This window comes from Aegilops tauschii, chromosome 4, assembly GCF_002575655.3.
Source record: "Aegilops tauschii subsp. strangulata cultivar AL8/78 chromosome 4, Aet v6.0, whole genome shotgun sequence".
Lineage (NCBI taxonomy): Eukaryota > Viridiplantae > Streptophyta > Magnoliopsida > Poales > Poaceae > Aegilops > Aegilops tauschii.
This window is the reverse complement of record NC_053038.3, coordinates 446095677-446119499: the sequence shown is the minus strand read 5'-3', so window position 1 is coordinate 446119499 and position 23823 is coordinate 446095677.

Genomic DNA, 23823 nt, shown 5'->3' with positions numbered 1-23823 from the left:
CAAACCATAAAATTCCTTAGACATATCATCGAGCTCTTTATTCATGTACTCCATAAAACCTTTTTATTCTTTAAGCTCGTTTCTGAAGAAATTATTATTCTCAATTTGCAAAGACATAAAGCTTCTAACGTTGTTTTCAATTTCTTCCAACCTTCTAAGGTGAGGATCAACGCTTTTTTGGCAAGGCCACCAGAGGAAACATGCACACAAACACCCAAGAACACAAGAAGCAAGCGAAAATAGGCAAACGGAATAGAGGTGAAGAAAAGGCAAAGATTTTTGAAAATCGTTTAGAAGTGGGGGAGAGGAAAACGAGAGGCGAATGGCAAATAATGTAATGCGAGGGAGAAGAGTTTATGATGGCTACTTGGTATGGCTTGACTTGAGCGTAGATCTCCCGGGCAACGGCGCCAGAAATCCTTCTTGCTACCTCTTGAGCATGCGTTGGTTTTCCCTTGAAGAGGAAAGGGTGATGCAACAAAGTAGCGTAAGTATTTCCCTCGGTTTTTGAGAACCAAGGTATCAATCCAGTAGGAGATAACACGCAAGTCACCTAGTACCCGCACAAACAATCAAGAACCTTGCCACCAACGCGATAAAGGGGTTGTCAATCCCTTCACGGTCACACGCAAGTCACCTAGTACCCGCACAAACTATCAAGCACTAGTCGGAAGAGCAGCTTTTGCTCGTTTTAATGCAGTACCGCATTACGCTTCTCTCAAGCTCAAGATGCCCGATCCATCTGGCATCATCACAATTAGCGGAAATATTGAATGTTCCTTACGCGCGGAGGAATGTGCAACGGCTTTAACAGCCGAACACTAAACGGCCCCTCCAACCAGAATAAATGATCGGTCATCAAGGCCGCGGACACGGCTATACGAGTCCGGCGCATTACTAGCTATAACAGCTTAGATAAACCCAAGATTGTTTGATGGTTATACCCCCATAGGCGGTACCAGGGGCTTCCCGCGTGTAAACAGGGCTAGTTCGGCTCAACTTTACTTATCTTGAATTTTCATGGTTTATCGAGAATAACCAATTTTTCGCACGACAACTTTCACCTAAGTTCTTCTCTTTTACAGAAGACAATCATGCTACACCCTTCCAGGATACGGCACAACGGAGACACAGGCGCGACGTGCAGCAGGGACCCGCTCAAAGGTTTCTTTTCAGATTAAGACCCTGTGTAAACCTTTTTTACTGTCTCTTGTTGTTCACATCCTCCGGATACTCAGTATAACCGAGAGTGATGCTGACGTTATTGGCATTTCGCCACGTCAGAACGATGCACGTACCTGGACACTCAGGGATAATTATCAAGGGCGTTATTCAGCCTGGCATATGTTGTAAAGACCGAATACCTTAGGGCGTGTTCGGCGTCGCAAGTTTGGCCTTATATGCATCAGCTCCGAATCATGTCTTTCGTCAAATGTTGGGTTTGCCCGGCTCCCGTGTTTTGCTACCTTACGTTCCGCTCTATCGGCTAAGGTGGCACCGGGAGAACTACTTCGATTGTGCCCTGGTTCATCCGGATGAGCACCTCAGTAGAGAAAGCCGAAAACTGACTGTCATGATAAAGCGCGAGACTGGTCAACCACTCGATGACTTAGCGGAATCTTCGGGATTCCTCCGCATTAACGAAGGGCCGTTTCCCGGTCATGTATGTACGCGCCCCATATTCGGATGAGTGCGGAGGTACCAGGGGCTATATAGTAGTCCTACCGTCAAATTCCTATGGCTAAGTGAAAGTGTTAAAGCAATATAGTCCGATTGCCTCGTTCGCTGCGCTATCACCTCCTTAATGGACCAAGACGTTGGATCAAGTGTGAATACGTGTTTTTTGCGAACACCCCCGCATTATATGCGTGAGGGCTGAAGCCAACGACTGCAAACTTTTAGGTTATATACATATATACATAAACGGCCGCACATGAGGCATCATAGTACTTTCAGGCAAAACTATAAACACAGCCTTTATAATTTAATAAACATTGTTCTTACAATGGGAATACATGTCACTAGAACATAATATTCTTCGAGCACTGAGCCTCTATTAAACGAGCGCCTTCAAGGACTTCTTCAAAGTAGTGCTCGGCCGATACTCGGCCCACGGCCGAACTCTGGGTCGCAATAGCGGTGGCCTCCATCTCTGCCCAATATGTCTTGACACGGGCAAGAGCCATCCGCGCACCCTCTATGCAAGCCGACCTCTTCATAGCATCGATGCGCGGCACAGCACCAAGGAACTGTTGCACTAAATTAAAATAACTATTCGGCCTTGGCCCTTCCAGCCACAGATGATCCACAACAGACCTCATGGCAAGCTCGGACAACTATGGAGCTCGGCCCACTCGGCCATTCGCTCATTCAACAGCAGCGGACGCACTGGAACATTGAACTATGACCAGAACAGCTTTTCCACTTCTCGATCTTTTTGATCTTTGAAAAACTCCGCCGCATCAGCAGCACTTGCTGCCAAATCCACGTATGCGTCCGCAGAACTCCATAGTAGATCAAGAGGGGCATACTTAGGATCTCCGAACTTCGTCCGCAACAAAAAGGGCTTCCCAGCCGCGATATCCCCGGCTTGACGCAGCTCCTCCTTCGCCGCTCTGATTTTAGAGCGGGCGTCCTTGGCCGCTACCATGGCATTCTCCAGGTCCGTCATCTTAGTTCGATTTTCCTTTTCAAGAAGCTCGTAACGGTCGGCGGCATCTTTCAACTCAACAGCCATCTTGGCTATTTCATCCTTGCTTTGGCAATGCGCGGCCTGTTCGGCTCTCAGCTCTGCGACCGCCTTTAGAGCGGCCGCATCACTCTTCCTGGTTTGTTCCTTAGCTCGGGCAAGTTCCGCCCGAAGGGTCTCCACGGCGGCAGTCCCATCTGTAGTCACAACATATTAAAGATACTAGCATCATGCTCCTGTTAATATGTGTTGATCACTGGAGAAAACGCATACCCTGTGCCTCGTCAAGCCGCTTGTTCACAAGCACGATGCCGGCATCTGCGGCATCAAGTTGCCGCTTCAGCTCGGCAAACTCACCAGTTCGGCTAGCCACCGGACCTCCAGCCACCTGCACATTAAGGTGGCCTGATTATTACCTGGGCTATGATCCTCTGTTTGCCGCAGTTCTCGACAGCAACCAGAGTCTCAGGGGCTACTATCTGCGTAGGGCACACCTAGCGTGTGCGGTACCGTCAAAAACATATACTATTTCACGTACCTCAAAGCCTTTCAGCAGACTCATAAAAGATTCGTTGGATGAAATCCTCTCAACCACCGTGCCCATTAGAGCACGATGCGTTTCCGAGACAGCTGCTTGCTCCAGAAGATTCATCAGTGCATCCGATCGCAGACCGGACAGTTCCGGACTCTTTCTGCGGCTCTCCTTAGGAGCCGAATACTCTGGACTTCGGGGGGCCGAAGGGTTACCCCCTGGCCTTGGCGGATCAGGAGAAATCCTTCGTGACGACACCTCAGGGTCGCCCGCTTCATGAGGCGGGGAGGCACGGGGAGGTGTTTCACTCTCCATCATCTCCGGAAGAAGATCACCCGAAGACGAACTCTGTCGAGAAGGGCTACGATGCGAACTACAAGATGCACGCTTCGGTTATCTTTCTCGGAAACGAAGCAGGATATGTTTACTAAAAAGTAACTTTCGTTTACTTACAGCTCGGTAGAGGGCTGGTCCCCTTGCGGGTACTGTGCGGTAAGAATGCTCTCCGGGGTAGGACCCTCCGACAAAGGATTCTTCCCTCGCTTGGAGACCATTATTTCCAAGTCTTCAGAGGTTGTCCTCTTCCTTCCCTGGGGAGAGGGAATTTTAGATTCTTCCCCCTGGTTATCCTCCTTCGAGGAGGCACTGATTCCCCTGGTCTGGATTAATAGTGAGTGAGGCTCGCTCTCGGCCTCTTTGTTCCTCCCTTTATCTTCCCCTGATGGCGCTTGATAAGGCACAAGCTCAAGCATCCTGGCTAGTACTGGATCCGGTGAGCCCTCGGGAAGGGGGGCCGGACACCTGATCATCTTCGCCTTTTTTATCTAGTCCTGGTCAAAAGGCGACTTTTCAAAATGATGTTGTGATAAATTAAAAGACAACGTGTTCGGCCACGGAATTACTTACTTGAGTGTCTGGACGATTCCAGTTCAGACCCGCATCCTCGGAGGTGTCCGGACACTCTATTTGTGATCCGAAGAACGATCTGTACATCTCTTCGAGCGTCATGCCGAAGAAGTGCTGAATAGTTCGCGGTCCTTCCGGGTTGAACTACCACATACGGAGAGGTCGATGTTTGTAAGGCAGGGCTCGACGAACTAGCATAAATTGCATTACCTTAACAAGGCTGACATCTCTCTCGTGGAGGTCTCGGATGCGACTCTGCAATGTCGGCACATCATTTACTGGCCCCCAGTCCAGCCCCTTATTGACCCATGACGCCAGTTGTGGCGGGGGCGCCCGAGCGGAAGGCAGGGGCGGCTACCCACTTCGTACCCCGGGGAGCTATGATATAAAACCACTCTCGTTGCCATAAACTGGACACATCCAGGAAGGAACCCTTTGGCCATGGAACATCGGCGCCTTTGCTTATTACGGCACCTCCGCACTCTACATGTCGCCCCTCAATCATCTTCGGCTTCACATTAAAGGTCTTGAGCCATAAGCCGAAGTGTGGGGTGATGTGGAGGAAGGCTTCACACACGACGATGAACCGCGAGATGTGAAGGATGGAATCCGGAGCCAGATCATGGAAATCAAGCCCATAGTAGAACATGAGCCCTCTGACAAAGGGATCTAGACTGAAACCTAGCCCTCGAAGGAAGTGGGAGACGAATACGACACTCTCGCCAGGTTCGGGAGTGGGAATGACCTGCCCTCGAGCAGGCAACCTGTGCAAGATTTCACCGGTCAAATACCTAGCCTCTCTTATCTTCTTTATGTCCTCCTCTATGACGGAGGAGGGCACCCACCCACCTTGAAGGTTGGATCCGGGCATGATTTTAGGTTCGAAGCGCCTAGCCTGAACTTTGGGTGTTGGAACTCGAGGTGGGGGAGGATTCGATTGAGTGCGAGAGGAAGGAGATAGGCCAAGGCCTCTTTATAAAGGGGATGAATATCAAGCGTCCTCCGCGTGGCCGTTTGGGACTTGCCTAAATCAACGAGTCATACCAATGGGCACGATTGGGTTACCTATACCCGTAATGATGAGAATTCCGTGAAAAAAGGGACACGATCTCTGCTTCGACAGGACGTGCCAATAAAAACCGCCTCGCGACACGTGCAGTGGCAGGCTCGGAAAAACGGTTCGTCATGACCAGACCACGGCAATACGTCACATTATGAAAAGCGGTCGGCAGATTGGAAATATTATTCTCTCTATGGTGGTATGTGGAATTTGTTTTGTAGAGCCGGACACTATCCTTGTGTTCAAAATCTTCTATGGAGTATTCAGAGGAGGAACTCGCCTTGCAATGCCGAAGACAATCTGCGCGCCGGACTCATCGTCATTGAAGCCTCGTTCAGGGGCTACTGAGGGAGTCCTGGATTAGGGGGTCCTCGGACAGCTGGACTATATACTTCTGCCGGACTGTTGGACTATGAAGATACAAGATTGAAAACTTCGTCCCGTGTCCGGATGGGACTCTCCTTGGCGTGGAAGGCAAGCTTGGCAATACGGATATGTAGATCTCCTCCCTTGTAACCGACTCTGTGTAACCCTAGCCCCCACCGGTCTCTATATAAACCGGAGGGTTTAGTCCATAGGACAACAACAATCATACCATATGCTAGCTTCTAGGGTTTAGCCTCTACGATCTCGTGGTAGATCAACTCTTGTAATACTCATATCATCAAGATCAATCAAGCAGGAAGTAGGGTATTACCTCCATCGAGAGGGCCCAAACCTGGGTAAACATTGTGTCCCCCGCCTCCTGTTACCATCCGCCTTAGACGCACAGTTCGGGACCCCCTACCCGAGATCCGCCGGTTTTGATACCGACACCAGTCTTGCCATATGAGTCCACTATATCTACCTATATGCGGTATTCTTTTGCCGTTCTAAGGAAATTTGCATGTGCCATCTCTAATTTTCAAAATAAACTTCTCTTTTGTGTGTCCGGAGCGGTGAGGGGTGGCTAATATTTTCCATGCTGGATGTGTTATTCTCACGATGAGTGTTTATTCACTTGTCATTGCACGAGAGTAAGACAAAGGTCTCAGGGATGCCCAGTCCAGAAATGCAAAAATGAATTTACTTTATGTTGTCAAATAATAAATTCCTTGGAAAGCATTGGTATGGAGGGCACCCATGGATACGGTTAGCCATGGAAAGTGAAAGTATGGTGGAAAAAGGAATAAACTTTATTTTCTGTTTGGGAACCGTCTATGGCATATCTAGCATGGAAAGTGTTGGGAACTCTAAGTCGTTTTCGTTGGTGGGATGGATTCACCTCCCAACATGTTTTTATCTCTAATCTTTTTCGCTTTGAGCTCTGGAAAATCTACAAATCCCTACTTCCCTCTGCAAAGGGCCTTTCTTTTACTTTATGCAATTTTTATTTTGAATTTGAGTCTCCATCTTCTCACATAAAAAGCACCAACTAAGAGGCAATATGATCGTACTTAAGTATTGGGTGTAACTAATATTCGAGTGTGTTTCATGAATGGATCAATGTTTGAGCATGATGGGCTAGGGATAACTTATTTTGCGTTGATATTTTGAAAGACTTGGTTGCTTGTTGATATGCTTGAGTATCTAAATTATTATGTCAAAACTAGATTATTGCTTTGAATCACATAAAAGTCCAATTGTCCGTGCTATAAAGAAAAGAATATGATATGACATGATAGGCAGGATTCCACATCAAAAATTATGTTTTTATCACATACCTACTCGAGGACGAGTAGGAGTCATGCTTGGGGATGCTGATACATCTCCAACGTATCTCTAATTTTTGATTGTTCCATGCTGTTATATTATCAATATTGGATGTTTTATAATCATTTTATAGTCATTTTTTATCAGTTTTTGGTACTAACCTATTGACATAGTGCCAAGTGCCAGTCGCTGTTTTCCATCTTTTTTACATCGCAGAAAATCAATATCAGACGGAGTCCAAGGCCATGAAACTCCACGAAGAATTTTTATGGGCCAGAAGGAACACAACGGGCCCTGGCTGCGCCTGGGGGTGCCCCGAGGGAGGCACAACCTACCAGGGTGCGCCAGGAGGCCCAGGCGCGCCCTGGTGGGTTGTGCCCACCTCGGGTGCCCCCCGGACCACCTCTTTGCTCGATAAATACCCCAATATTCCAGAAACCCTAAGAACATCGAGGAAATATTCATCCAGCCGCCGCAGAGTCCAGAACCACCAGATCCAATCTAGACGCCATCTCGGATGGGGTTCACCACCTCCATTGGTGCCTCTCCGATGATGCGTGAGTAGTTCTTTGTAGACATTCGGGTCCGTAGTTAGTAGCTAGATGGCTTTCTCTCTCTCTCTCTCGCTGAATTCTCAATACAATGGTCTCTTGGAGATCCATATGATGTAACTCTTTTGCAGTGTGTTTGTTGGGATCTGATGAACTTCGAGTTTATGATCAGTTATATCTTTTTATAGCCATGAAAGCATTTGAGTTTCTTTGATCTATTTTATGCATGATCTCTTATAGCCTCGTATTTCCTCTCCGATATTTGGGTTTTGTTTGGCCAACTTGATCTATTTATCTTGCAATGGGAAGAGGTGCTTTGTAGTGGGTTCGATCTTACGGAGCTTGATCCCAGTGATAGAAAGGGAAACGACACGTATGTATCGTTGCTACTAAGGATAAAACGATGGGGTCTATCTATACATAGATAGATCTTGTCTACATCATGTCATCGTTCTTATTGCATTACTCCATTTTTCCATGAACTTAATACAATAGATGCATGCTGGATAGCGATCGATGTGTGGAGTAATAGTAGTAGATGTAGGCAGGAGTCGGTCTGCTAATCTTGGACGTGATGCCTATATAATGATCATTGCCTGGATATCGTCATAATTATTTGAAGTTCTATCAATTGCCCAACAGTAATTTGTTTACCAATCGTTTGCTATTTTTCTCGAGAGAAGGCACTAGTGAAACCTACGGCCCCCGGGTCTTCTTTCTCATATATTTGCCTTTGCGATCTACTTTTCTTGCATTTATTTTCAGATCTACTAAACCAAAAATACAAAAATACCTCGCTGCATTTTATTTCTATTTATTTTATTTGGCGTTCGATCTATCAACCTATTACAATTTTCTCGCGTCCACGCACCGTTTCTGGCGCCGTTACCTGAAAGGGATTGAAAACCCCTTTACCGTCGGGTTGCGAGTTGTTGTTATTTGTGTGCAAGGGTTGTTTACGTTGTGTTGCTTGGTTCTCCTACTGGTTTGATAACCTTGGTTTCATATCTGAGGGAAATACCTACCGCCGCTGTGCTGCATCATCCCTTCCTCTTTGGGGAAATACTGACATAGCTTCAAGCGACATCAGTGATCCAGGAGTAGATCACTAGACAGCGGTCAAAATTATCCTTAGATAACTAAGGAAATATTCCTCGGTTATGGAGGTGATAAAGAGTTCATTGTAAAGAGTTACGTCGATGCAAGCTTTAACACCGATTTAGATGACTCTGAGTCTCAATCTGGATATTGTGGCACCTTGTTAACTAAGCATTTTGATCATGACAACTAAATAACACAAGCATTATTTATTTTACTACTATATGCAATGAATAACATATAAATACAAGTAGAAAATCATGAATATTGCAAAGACACCATCATAATGTTGTTGTGGCTTGCCTTAGTGCAGTGGAGCTTCACACTCCTCCTGGATGCCTTCAAGACAAGCTTCACCTACTCAAAATAAATCAAATGACAAAAAGAAAATATCAAGAACACTTTTGAAAATTACCATAAATTCTAGGCAGCAACGAAAAATCCCATCCTGGGTGTGCTGCTAGGATTCTCCAGTAAGAACAGAATGAAAAGGAATCAACTCATTTGGACTTGTAGAATAAGAGTTATAGCTAGTCAAAGTTCTGGTCCAATTTGAACTAAATTTGAATTAAAAAGAAAAACCAGAGGGGGTGACGTCGAAGGCGTAAACTGCCTGGGTGCCACCACTCATACCGCTTCGGCCGCGGCCTGAGTGGTTGACAGCGGGCCCCAGCAGTCAGGTCGTAGTGGGAGGGAGAGGGAAACAGAGCACGGCGAGGCTCCGCCGGAGCTCACGCCGGCGAGGAGGGCTCCTTGGCCAGATCCAAAGGGATAGGATTGGAGAGAAGGTCGAGACGCACCTGCCCATACCCGTAGCGTGGCTAGGGGTGGCCGGACAAGGTCGGAATGGAGCTCTCCAGCAGCGGCAGTGGGCGGGGCTTGTCGGAATTGGCGATTCCGGTGAGGCAGGGCCAGTCCAGCAGCTCAAATGGCACCAGCACACACCAGAGAACCACCACGAACACGCAGAGAAGTTGGTGGAGCTCGAGCGCCTCTGGAGAGGGAGGGGGCAGAGGACGGGGATCGCCGGCGAGCTCGGGGCGGGGCGATGGCCAGAGGCCTGCCCGGCCGGGTTGCGGCTTCCTACGGGGTCGTGGAGGTGTGGTGAAGGTGAGTGTGAAGAGAAACAAGCCCAGGAAAGCTCTATTTATAGGTGAGGCTGAGGCAGGGATCGAGAGCTCGCTGGAGCTCTCTGGAGTGTCGCCCAGCGACGAATGGCGTCAGTGAGAGGGGGAAGATGCCGGAGATCACGCGGAGGCTGTAGACGAGCGGCGACGAGCACAGGAGCGCGGTACACGACGAGCACAGGGGCACGGGCGCACTGTTGCCTTGGCCGCGTCGTGCCCGTGCTCGCTGCGCAGAGCTCCGGCGTCGGCGAGCGCCATGGTGGAGTTATGGAGGTGCAAACAAAGATGGGGGCATGGTTTGGCAAGGTGCGGCGGTTGGGGCAGTGAGCACACGCGCAACAGAGAAGCTGGCGCACTGCAGAGCGTGTCGACCACATGCCAACCCTCTTGGACTCTCGTGGTCACCGCATGAACTTTGGCATCAGGCGGAGCTAGGCGTAAACACCATGTCTGGCAGTTAGTCCTTAGTGGTTTTGGTCGATTTGCAAGGTTGGATGGGTCACAGGTGAACTGTGGAAGTGGCTTTCTTCCTGGCACGTTTCTGGACAGAAACTTGTGAGCTTCACTAAGAAAATTTTAGTGAGAGTTAAAGGCTGTGCTTTGGGGTTTAGTAATCTCTTAGGAGGGTAATCAAGCTCAGAAAAGATCAGCCCCAAAAGATCAAGCAAAAATATACTTGCTGTACAAAGTGATCATTCTATCCAGAACAGAAATGATTTTCTGTAGCAAAAATATTACAAAAAGTTATGCAATATTTTTGCTCAGGAAGGTGCCCTAGGGTTCAAAGAATATTTGTGAATTTATTCAGGATTTTAGGAGCAATAAATTTAGGGGTTGCTTTGGAGCATACTTCTCTGAAGTGATTTTCAAGGAAGAAAATGAATATTTTTCTTTTATGGAAAATATTCTTTGGGCTTTTGTTGGAGTTTTTCAGAGAAGGAAAGATGAATTAGAGGTGGATTGGTCACTTGGGTGAAAATCAAGGGTAGGCCCAAGTGTTCAAGTCCATTTTAATTGATTCCAAACTCCAAATCCAAAGAAAATGCAAATGAAAAGTCCGGAAAAAGAGAGAAGGCAAATCCAGGCTGTCACAAACCTCCCCCACTTAAGATGAATCTCGTCCTCGAGATTCGGTTGCTTGGGGAAATAGTTCTGGGTAGGTTGTCCTTAAAAATTCCTCTCTTTCCCAGGTTGCTTCTTCGGTGTGATGCTCCCACTGGACCTTGTAAAATTTGATCGCTTTGCTGCATGTGACGCTTTATGCCTCATCCAAGATTCTGAATGGTCTTTCCTCATAAGTTAAAACTTTGGCAAGCCCAATTTCTGACATATCAGGCCTCTTCTCGGATGGCGAAATACACCTTCTCAGCTGTGATACGTGGAACACGTTGTGTACTTCCGACAATTCTGGTGGCAATTCCAACTGATAAGCAACAGTGCCAACGTGTGTTATGACCGGGAATGGACCAATATATCTTGGTGCCAATTTGCCTCGGGTCTGAAATCTCTTGACCCCCTTCATGGGTATTACTCGGAGATACACATGTTCACTAGGTTCAAAACTGACTTGCCGATGTTTGGCATCATAATAACTCTTCTGTCGTGACTTAGCTAGGTGTAGTCTATCTCGAATTTCCTGAACTTGTTTCTCTGCTTCTAGTATCAGAACAGTACCAAAGATACTGATGTCTCTGGTTTGAGACCAATTTAATGGAGTGTGGCACCTACGGCCGTATAAAGCTTCAAAGGGTGACATTATTAGACTGGTTTGAAAATTGTTGTTGTATGAGAATTATGCATATGGCAGACAATCTTCCCATTTGGGTCCATGGGCTAAGGCACATGCTCGAAGAATATCTTCAAGGATTTGATTTACCTGCTCAGTCTGACCGTCGGTTTGTGGTTGATAGGCCGTGCTATATTTGAGAGCAGTCCCCAAAGCTCGATGGAGACGGGACCAAAATGCGGATGTAAACAATAAACCTCGTTCTGAAGTGATTGTTCTTGGCACTCCATGCAAACTGACAATGTGGGATACATATAATTGTGCAAGTTGATCAGCGCGAAAGGTGGTGCGGATGGGAATAAAGTGAGCCACTTTAGTCAGCGTGTCCACTATGACCCATATAGCATCATTGCCTCGGTACGTCCAGGGTAGACCGGTGATAAAGTCCATGCAGACATCGTCCCATTTCCATTGCGAGACGGGTAGAGGTTGGAGAAGTCCGGCAGGTTTTTGGTGTTCCGCCTTTACTTTGTTGCATATGTCGCCACAAGCGACAAAATATGCGATGTTCCTTTTCATTCCATCCCACCAAAAAATTTGTCGAAGGTCTTCGTACATTTTAGTGTCGCCTGGGTGTATTGAATATGAGGATTCATGTGCTTCTGCCAAAATTTTCTTCCTCAATTTTGCTTGCTCAGGTACGCATATCCTTCCTCGGAACCTAAGTGTACCCCGTGCGTCTCTTGAGAAATCCCGAGTCTTGCCTTCGTGCAGACTTTTGATATACACTTGCAGACTCTAGTCTTCAGCCTGTGCTATGCGAATCTCCTCTTCTAGAGTAGGAGTTACTTCCAAAATATTCGCAGGACCGGCATTTGTAATTACCAAGTTGAGCTGAACGATCTCTTGCTGGAGTTCTGGAGGCAAAGACTCCATCATGGCATTTAAGTTGGCAGGCTTGCAACTGAGGGCATCAGCAACTACGTTGGCTTTTCCCGGATGGTAATTTATCTCCAAATCATAGTCTTTGACCAACTCGAGCCATCTTCGCTGTCGAAGGTTTAAGTCTGGCTGGGTGAATATATATATATTTGAGACTCTTGTGGTCGGTAAATATGTGGCATCTCTTTCCAATGAGGTACTGTCTCCAAATCTTTAGAGCCTGCACAACAGTGGCTAGTTCCAAATCATGTGTAGGATAGTTTCCTTCATGAGATCGTAGTTGGCGAGATGCGTAAGCTACCACCTTGCCGTCTTGCATAAGTACGCACCCAATGCCCTTTCTGGATGCGTCGCAATACACATCAAAGCTGCGGTAAATGTCCGGGGGAGTCAGTACTGGTGCTGATGTCAATTTGGTTTTTAGCTCGTTAAAGCTCTGCTCGCAATCCGCAGTCCATTCAAACTTCTTGTCTTTCTTGAGAAGTTCTTCATTGGCTTGGCAATTTTGGAGAATACTTCCATGAACCGACGGTAGTACCCGGCTAATCCAAGGAAACTCCGGAGTTGGGATACTGTCATGGGTGCTTCCCAATCAAGCACATCTTTCACTTTGCTAGGATCCACCACGATACCTTCTGCTGAAAGAACATGCCCCAGAAATCCGACTTGTTTGAGCCAAAACTCACACTTGCTAAATTTTGCATAAAGATGATGCTCACGGAGTCTCTGTAAGACTGCTCGGAGGTATTTCGTGTGTTCTTCGTTACTTTTAGAGTATATGAGAATATCATCGATGAAAACGACCACAAACTTATCCAAGAATTCCATGAACACCTTATGCATGAAAAAGGCGGGGCATTTGTGAGCCCGAAGGACATCACAGTATATTCATAGAGACCGTAACGGGTAGTGAACGTGGTCTTAGGAATATCTTCCTTCTTGATCTTTAGTTGATGATATCCGGTCCTTCAATCGCGTTGGAAAATACTTTTGCACCACTGAGCTGATCGAACAAGTCATTAATCCTTGGTAGCGGGTATTTCTTCTTGATTGTGACATCGTTCAACTGACAGTAATCAACACACATTCTGAGACCACCGTCTTTCGTGTCCACAAATATTGTAGGTGATCCCCATGGTGATGAGCTTGGGCGGATATAACCTTTCTGGAGCATCTCATCAAGCTGTTTCTTTAACTCCACTAATTCTAACGAAGGCATCCGATAATACTTCTTGTATAGCGGTGTGGTTCCGGGCACAAGATCAATTGCAAACCCAAGCTCTCGGTCTGGTGGCATGCCTGGCAATTCTTTTGGGAATACGTCCGGAAACTCACTGACCACAGGAATTAATCCCAACTCGTCAGCCACAGCGGTGAAGACCATTTCTTTCTTGAGTATACTTCTGCGGGCATAGAATTTTGTAGTCTGGCCTTCCTGACTTGTCAAGGTGACTTCTCGGGTCGCACAGTTTATGCATACTTGATATTGAGTCAACCAGTTCATTCCCAAAATAACATCCAACTTGGCAGACTCGATTACTATCAAAGCGTTTGGAAAGCGGACCCCCTTAATCTCAATTTCCAAATTTCGGCAGACCAAATTGCTCTTGAGCACAGATCCCGGAGACTGAACCAACATACTTTTTCCCAAAAGGGAGCAAGGAAATTTGTTTTGGGCAACGAAACATTGAGAAACAAAAGAGTGGGAAGCCCAGAGTCGAATAAAATTACTACGGGTATGCTATTAATAGAAAACATACCAATGACGACTTCGGGGTTTTCCTGAGCCTCGTCGGTGGAGAGGAGATGGACTTGCCCTTGGATGGTCTGCTGCGTATGATATGGCCCCATGTGATTGACTTGCGGCCGGAACGGGGCATTTGACTTCTTGGGACACTGCCTGGCGTAATGTCCTATCTGTCCACAATTAAAACAGGCGTTGTTGCGCTGGCGATCTGCTACCTCTTGAGCATGCGTTGGTTTTCCCTTGAAGAGGAAAGGGTGATGCAGCAAAGTAGCGTAAGTATTTCCCTCAGTTTTGAGAACCAAAGTATCAATCCAGTAGGAGATAACACGCAAGTCACCTAGTACCTCCACAAACAATCAAGAACCTTGCAACCAACGCGATAAAGGGGTTGTCAATCCCTTCACGGTCACTCGCAAAAGTGAGATCTAATAAAGATAGTAAGATAAATATTTTTGGTATTTTGTTCTATAGATTGGAAACTAAAGATTACGAAATAAAATAAATAGGAAAGTAGAATTGTAGATCGGAAACTTACGTGATGTAAAATAGATCCGGTGGCCATAGGTTTCACTAGTGGCTTCTCTCAAGATAGCATGTATTACGGTGGGTGAACAAATTACTGCTGAGCAATTGATAGAAAAGCGCATAGTTATGAGAATATCTAGGTAATGATCATGAATATAGGCATCACGTCCGTGTCAAGTAGACCGAAACGATTCTGCATCTACTACTATTCCTCCACACATCGACCGCTATCCAGCATGCATCTAGAGTATTAAGTTCATAAGAACAGAGTATTGCATTAAGCAAGATGACATGATGTAGAGGGATAAACTCAAGCAATATGATATAAAACCCATATTTTTATCCTCGATGGCAACAATACAATATGTGCCTTGCTACCCCTACTGTCACTGGGAAAGGACACCGCAAGATTGAACCCAAAGCTAAGCACTTCTCCCATTGCAAGAAAGATCAATCTAGTAGGCCAAACTAAACCGATAATTCGAAGAGACTTGCAAAGATATCAAATCATGCATATAAGAATTCAGAGAAGAACCAAATACTCCCTCCATTCCCTTATACAAGGCCAAAACTTAAATTACACGTACCTAGGTAAAATTTAATGACTACTTTGCAAACCAACTTTTCTTCTTGTTATCTGAAATCATTAATATGTCTGCATGCATGCAAGGAAGGAATGAGAAGAAAGTAGCACACTATCATTATGACTACATGCATGCAAGTATTAAACAAGTTGTTACTACGACAAAACATCATTAAATTTTGCCTCGGTTACTGTTAGTGGCCTTGTATAGATGCAAAATGTCTTTTTCATAGTGGCCTTGTATAAGGGAATGGAGGGAGTATTATTCATAGATAAACTTGATCATAAATCCACAATTCATCGAATCTCGGCAAACACACCGCAAAAGAGTATTACATCGAATAGATCCCCAAGAACATCGAGGAGAACTTTGTATTGAGAACCAAAGAGAGAGAAGAAGCCATCTAGCTAATAACTATGGACCCGAAGGTCTGTGGTAAACTACTCACACATCATCGGAGAGGCTATGGTCTTGATGGAGAAGCCCTCCGTGATCGATTCCCCCTCCGGCAGATCGCCAGAAAAGGCCCCAAGATGGGATCTCACGTATACAGAAGGTTGCGGCGGTGGAAAACTGGTTTCTGGCTCCCCCTGATGTTTTTAGGGTATAAGAGTATATATATGCAAAAGAAATACGTCGGTGGAGCTTCGTGGGGACCACAATGGTGGGGGCACGCCCTCCTGCCTTGTCGGGTGGTAGGTGCGACATATGCCAACGGGTGGCTTATCATGGTGGGAGCCAGTAAGACGTCGCCGGTGCCTGGAAACGGGATGAGGCGAAGACATGCACGCCGGCGAATCTTACCAGGGTTCGGGGCTCTCCCTGGAGATAACACCCCTAGTCCTGCTTTGCGGGGTCTCCGCATGATCACTAGATCAGAACGAGTAGCTACAAATGCTCCTTGAGCTGTGGGGTTCAAGGGAGAAGAAGAGCAAGGCTAGCTCTCGCTTCCCTCTCTATATGGTGTGTGTAACTCTAAGAAGCCAACCCTTTGCATGGGTGCCCCGGGGGGTTTATATAGGCCTACCCCCCGGGGGTACAATTGTAATCCGGCTGGGCGCGGGTCCCAGTCATCAGTGTCTGTGCTCGCCGGCTTCTCCGCCGGCCGTTGGGGCCCGCCGACTGGTGGGTCCCGCCGGCTGCCGGCCTCTTGGTCGACAGGCCGGCCCCACTGCCTAGGGGTCTTGTCGGCGGCTGCTTACTGTAGCCTCGTCCCTGATGACGAGGGCTTTGTCGAGGTAAGCGTGGCTACAGTGTGCTGCCTCGAGGGCTCTCACTGTAGCCTTACCTCGTCTTGTCTCCTTAATGTGGCACATGCTTCGAGGGAGGGGGGTAGCCAGCTTCTGGGGGCCGGCTACGCCCATGGCCGACTGGGGAGGCCGGCCTGCCTTCGCGCCTCTCTCTGGCTAAAGGGGCCCGCCGTCCGTGGGCCGTACTGGCGCTCGTCGTGGATGACGTTGAGGCCAGCATGGCTACAGTGCCGGGCCGGACGGGAGATGGCTGACCCGTACGGCGTCCTGTGGCCATGCCTGCCTCGGGCTTCGGGGGTAGTGGGCCGCACTGTGGCCACACCCCGTCTTGTCACCGTTATGCGGGTGTAGTTATGGTGGGTGCGGTCTTGGCCGGCTTCTTGGAGTCGGCACTCTCTACGGCCGGCTTCCGGAAGTCGGCCATCTCATAGCTATCTTGGGGGAGGCGGCCGAGGCTGGGTCACCTTCTGAGAGTCGGCTCCTGGGGTAGCCGACCGGGGGAAGGCGGCCCAGAGCTTTGAATGCTTGAAGGGTCAAATGGCCTGATAATTCTTGAAGAACCATGGGTAGTCGGTTAGGCTACCCGTGGCCATTTACTCCGACATGCCTCGTGGCCGGCTCGCGGAGTTCCAGACTTCAACTCCAATTCTTCTGGATTGCTTTTGTTCCAAGAAACATCATCACTTAGGTTTCATTCTGTTTGGATTCCATTTGGTATTCCTTTTCTGCTAAACGCTGAAATAGGAAAAAAAAACAGAAACTGGCACTGGCCCTTCGGTTAATAGGTTAGTCCAAAAATAATATAAAAGAGCATATTAAAGCCCATTAAACATCCAAAACAGATAATATAATAGCATGGAACAATCAAAAATTATAGATACGTTGGAGACGTATCAAGCATCCCCAAGCTTAATTCATGCTCGTCCTCGAGTAGGTAAATGATAAAAACAGAATTTTTGATGTGGAATGCTACCTAACATATTTTTCAATGTAATTTTCTTTAATGTGGCATGAATGTTCAGATCCGAAAGATTCAAGACAAAAGTTTAATATTGACATAAAAATAATAATACTTCAAGCATACTAACAAAGTAATCATGTCTTCTCAAAATAACATGGCCAAAGAAAATTCATCCCTACAAAATCATATAGTTTGGCTATGCTCTATCTTCGTCACACAAAATGCTCAAATCATGCACAATCCCGATGACAAGCCAAGCAATTGTTTCATACTTCAGTATTCTCAAACTTTTTCAACTTTCACGCAATACATGAGCGTGAGCCATGCACATAGCACTATAGGTGGAATAGAATGGTGGTTGTGGAGAAGACAAAAAAGAGGAAGATGGCCTCACATCAACTAGGCTTATTAATGGGCTATGGAGATGCCCATCAATAGATATCAATGTGAGTGAGTAGGGATTGCCATGCAACGGATGCACTAGAGCTATAAATGTATGAAAGCTCAACAAAAGAAACTAAGTGGGTGTGCGTCCAACTTGCTTGCTCACGAAGACCTAGGGCACTTGAGGAAGCCCATTGTTGGAATATACAAGCCTAGTTCTATGACTAAAATTCCCACTAGTATATGAAAGTGACAAAATAATAGACTCTCTATCATGAAGATCATGGTGCTACTTTGAAGCACAAGTGTGGAAAAAGGATAGTAACATTGCCCCTTCTCTCTTTTTCTCTCATTTTTTTGGGACTTCTCTTTTTTTATTTGGCCTTTCTCTCTTTTTTTTGGGCCTTCTCTTTTTTTTATTTGTCCTTTCTATCCTTTTTTTATTTCCTCACACGGGACAATGCTCTAATAATGATGATCATCCCACTTCTATTTATTTACAACTCAAGGATTACAACTCGATACTAGAACAAAATATGAATCTATATGAGTGCCTCCGGCGGTGTACCGGGATGGGCAATGAATCAAGAGTGACATGTATGAAAAATTATGAATGGTGGCCTTGCCACAAATACGATGTCAACTACATGATCATGCAAGGCAATATGTCAATGATGAAGCGTGTCATAATAAACGGAACGGTGGAAAGTTGCATGGAAATATATCTCGGAATGGCTATGAAAATGCCATAATAGGTAGGTATGGTGGCTATTTTGAGGAAGGTATATGGTGGGTTTATGGTACCGGCGAGAGTTGCGCGGTACTAGAGAGGCTAGCAATGGTGGAAGGATGAGAGTGCGTATAATCCATGGACTCAACATTAGTCATAAAGAAATCACATACTTATTGCAAAGATCTACAAGTCATCAAAACCAAGCACTACGCGCATGCTCCTAGGGGGATAGATTGGTAGGAAAAGACCATCGCTCGTCCCCGACCGCCACTCATAAGGAGGACAATCAAAGAAACACATCATGCTTCAAATTTGTTACACAACGGTTACCATACGTGCATACTACGGGACTTGCAAACCTCAACACAAGTATTTCTCAAATTCACAAATACTCAACTAGCATGACTCTAATATCACCATCTTCATATCTCAAAACAATCATCAAGTATCAAACTTCTCATAGTATTCAATGCACTCTATATGAAAGTTTTTATTATACCCATCTTGAATGCCCATCATATTAGGACTAATTTAATAAACAAAGCAAATTACCATGCTGTTCTAAAAGACTCTCAAAATAATATAAGTGAAGCATGAGAGATCAATAATTCCTATAAAATAAAACCACCACCGTGCTCTAAAAAGATATAAGTGAAGCACTAGAGCAAAATTATCTAGCTCAAAAGATATAAGTGAAGCACATAGAGTATTCTAATAAATTCCGATTCATGTGTGTCTCTCCCAAAAGGTATGTACAGCAAGGATGATTGTGGTAAACTAAAAAGCAAAGACTCAAATCATACAAGACACTCCAAGCAGAACACATATCATGTGGTGAATAAAAATATAGCCTCAAGTAAAGTTACCGATAAACGAAGACGAAAGATGGGATGCCTTCCGGGGCATCCCCAAGCATAGACTTTTGGTTGTCCTTGAATTTTACCTTGGGGTGCCTTGGGCATCCCCAAGCTTAGGCTCTTGCCACTCCTTATTCCAAAATCCATCAAATCTTTACCCAAAAATTTGAAAACTTCACAACACAGAACTTAACATAAAAATCTCATGAGCTCCGTTAGTATAAGAAAACAAACCACCAGTTTAAGGTAATGTAATGAACTCATTATTTATTTATATTGGTGTTAAACCTACTGTATTCCAACTTCTCTATGGTTCATACCCCCCGATACTACCCATAGATTCATTAAAATAAGCAAACAACACACGAAAAACAGAATCTGTCAAAACAGAACAGTCTGTAGCAATCTGATTCATACGAATACTTCCGTAACTCCAAAAATTCTGAAAAATAGGATGACCTAGATAATTTATTTATTGATCTACTGCAGTTGGAATCAGTATTTTATCACTCTCTGGTGATTTTTAACAATTGTTTTCGTGAGCAGAAAGTTTCTGTCTTTTTCAGCAAGATCAAATAATTATCACCCAAGAAGATCCTATAGGTTTTACTTGGCACAACCACTAATTAAAACATAAACCACATCTAACCAAAGGCTATATGAATTATTTATTACTAAACAGGAACAAAAAGCAAAAAAAAAATAAAAAATTGGGTTGCCTCCCAACAAGCGCTATCGTTTAACGCCCCTAGCTAGGCATAAAGCAAGAATAGATCTAAGTATTATCATCTTTGGTATGCAATCCATAAGTGGCTCTCATAATTGATTCATAAGGCAATTTAATTGTATTTCTAGGAAAGTGTTCCATGCCTTTCCTTAATGGAAATTGGAATCTAATATTTCCTTCTTTCATGTCAATAATTGCACCAATCGTTCTAAGGAAAGGTCTACCAAGAATAATAGGACATGTAGGATTGCAATCTATATCAAGAACAATGAAATCTACGGGCACGTAATTCCTATTTGCAACAATAAGAACATCATTAATCCTCCATTAGGTTTCTTAATGGTGGAATCCGCAAGATGCAAATTTAAAGAACAATCATCAAATTCACGGAAACCTAGCACATCACACAAAGTTTTTCGAATCGTGGAAGCACTAGCACCCAAATCACACAAAGCATAGCATTCATAATCTTTAATCTTAATTTTAATAGTAGGTTCCCACTAATCATAAAATTTTCTAGGGATAGAAACTTCTAGTTCAAGCTTTTCTTCATAAGATTGCATTAAAGCATCAACGATATGTTTAGTAAAAGCTTTATTTTGATTATAAGCATGAGGAGAATTCAACACAGATTGCAACAAGGAAATACAATCTATCAAATAGCAATTATCATAATTAAATTCCTTGAAATCCAAAATAGTGAGTTCATCGCTATGTAAAGTTTTGACCTCTTCAATCCCACTTTTATTAATTTTAGCATCAAGATCTAAAAACTCCGAATCATTGGGACGCCTTTTAACTAAAGTTGACTCATCTCCAGTCCCATCTTTATCAAGATTCATATTGGAAAACAAAGATTTAATAGGAGTCACATCAATCACTTTTAGATCTTCATCTTTATTATCCTCTAGATCTTCCGGTTTAGCGGCCATCTTATTAACTAAGGTGGCTTTCTTATCCGAAATTTGGCCTACTAAAATTTAAAGATGAGCAAACTGATATTTCAAACCATAAAATTCCTTAGACATATCATCGATCTCTTTATTCATGTACTCCATAAAATCTTTTTGTTCTTTAAGCTCGTTTCTGAAGAAATTATTATGCTCAAATTGCAAAGACATAAAGCTTCTAACGTTGTTTTCAATTTCTTCCAACCTTCTAAGGTGAGGATCAACACTTTTTTGGCAAGGCCATCAGAGCAAACATGCACACAAACACCCAAGAACACAAGAAGCAAGCAAAAATAGGCAAACGGATAAGAGGTGCAGAAAAGGCAAAGGTTTTTGAAAATCGTTTAGAAGTGGGGGAGAGGAAAACGAGAGGCGAATGGGAAATAATGTAATGCGAGGGAGAAGAGTTTATGATGGCTACTTGGTATGGCTTGACTTGAGCGTAGATCTCCCCGGCAACGGCGCCAGAAATCCTTCTTGCTACCTCTTGAGCATGCGTTGGTTTTCCCTTGAAGAGGAAAGGGTGATGCAGCAAAGTAGCGTAAGTATTTCCCTCGGTTTCTGAGAACCAAGGTATCAATCCAGTAGGAGATAACACGCAAGTCACCTAGTACCCGCACAAACAATCAAGAACCTTGCAACCAACGCGATAAAGGGGTTGTCAATCCCTTCACGGTCACTCGCAAAAGTGAGATCTAATAAAGATAGTAAGATCAATATTTTTGGTATTTTGTTGTATAGATTGGAAAGTAAAGATTGCAAAATAAAATAAATAGGAAACTAGAATTGTAGATTGGAAACTTATATGATGTAAAATAGACCCGGGGGCCATAGGTTTCACTAGTGGCTTCTCTCAAGATAGCATGTATTATGGTGGGTGAACAAATTACTGTCGAACAATTGATAGAAAAGCGCATAGTTATGAGAATATCTAGGCAAGGATCATGAATATAGGCATCACGTCTGTGTCAAGTAGACCGAAAGATTATGCATCTACTACTATTGCTCCACACATCGACCGCTATCCATCATGCATCTAGAGTATTAAGTTCATAAGAACAGAGTAACGCATTAAGCAAGATGACATAATGTAGAGGCATAAACTCAAGCAATATGATATAAACCCCATTTTTTATCCTCGATGGCAACAATACAATACGTGCCTTGCTGCACCTACTGTCACTAGGAAAGGACACCGCAAGATTGAACCCAAAGCTAAGCACTTCTCCCATTGCAAGAAAGATCAATCTAGTAGGCCAAACTAAACCGATAATTCGAAGAGACTTGCAAAGATATCAAATCATGCATATAAGAATTCAGAGAAGAACCAAATATTATTCATAGATAAACTTGATCATAAATCAACAATTCATCGGAACTCGGCAAACACACCGCAAAAGAGTATTACATTGAATAGATCCCCAAGACCATCGAGGAGAACTTTGTATTGAGAACCAAAGAGAGAGAAGAAGCCATCTAGCTAATAAATATGGACCCGAAGGTCTGTGGTAAACTACTCACACATCATCGGAGAGGCTATGGTGTTGATGTAGAAGCCTTCCGTGATCGATTCCCCCTCCGGCAGATCGCCGGAAAAGGCCCCAAGATGGGATCTCACAGGTACAGAAGGTTGCGGCGGTGGAAAAGTGGTTTCGTGGCTCCCCCTGATGTTTTTAGGGTAGAGTATATATAGGAGAAAGAAGTATGTCAATGGAGCTTCATGGGGCCCACGAGGGTGGGGGCGCGCCTACCCCTGCTGGGCGCGCCCTCCTGCCTTGTGGCCGCCTCGCGGAGTACCAGACTTCAACTCTAAGTCTTCTGGATTGCTTTTGTTCCCAGAAAGATCATCACGAAGGTTTCATTCCGTTTGGTATTCCTTTTCTGCAAAACACTGAAATAGGCAAAAAAACAAAAACTAGAACTGGTGGCCTTCGGTTAATAGGTTAGTCCCAAAAATAATATAAAAGAGCATATTAAAGCCCATTAAACATCCAAAACAGATAATATAATAGCATGGAACAATCAAAAATTATAGGTACGTTGGAGACGTATCACGCTCCTTGTGTACTGGACTGGTCACGACATTCTTGACTTGAGTAGTGGTCTTGTTCACATTCTGCTGCCAATTGGGTTTGTACTCCACTTGAGTTTTTGTGAGGTGCGGGCCTTCTGTATGTGTTGTTTGTCCTTCTTCGGCTCAAATTTACGCTTGTGGTTATTGTTTGTGGGTCGGTTGTCTTGCACAGGCTTGTGTTCTCTTTCTGGGGTGAGGGCCTTAATTACCAGAGACTTAAAATCTGGAAAATCGAGCATACAGAGAGCACTCCTGAGGTGTTGATTTAATCTTCCAAGGAACCTGTCAACCTTCCTTTCTTCCGTGGCCACATCATAAAGGGAATAACGGGCTAGATGGTTGAACTTGTGCAAGTATTCACTTACTGACAGACTTCCTTGAGTAAGACCAAGAAACTCGCGTTGCTTGACCTTCATGATACCAGCTAGAATATGATACTTGAGAAATTGGTCCTTGAAATTAGTCCACGTAATTTCTTCTCCCGCATGCGATAGAGCTTTAGCATTATCACACCATATAGCAGCGGCTCCTTCAAGATAGTGGGTAGCGAACGGAACCTTGTCAGCTTCTTCGGTGCGAGGAATTTCAAGTTTCTTCTCAATGGTTCGTAACCAATCGTCTGCTTCCAAAGGGTCAACCACTTGACTGAAACTGGGAGGCTTAGTCCTTTGAAAATCTGACAGCTTGGAGTGATGGCAATTTTGATCC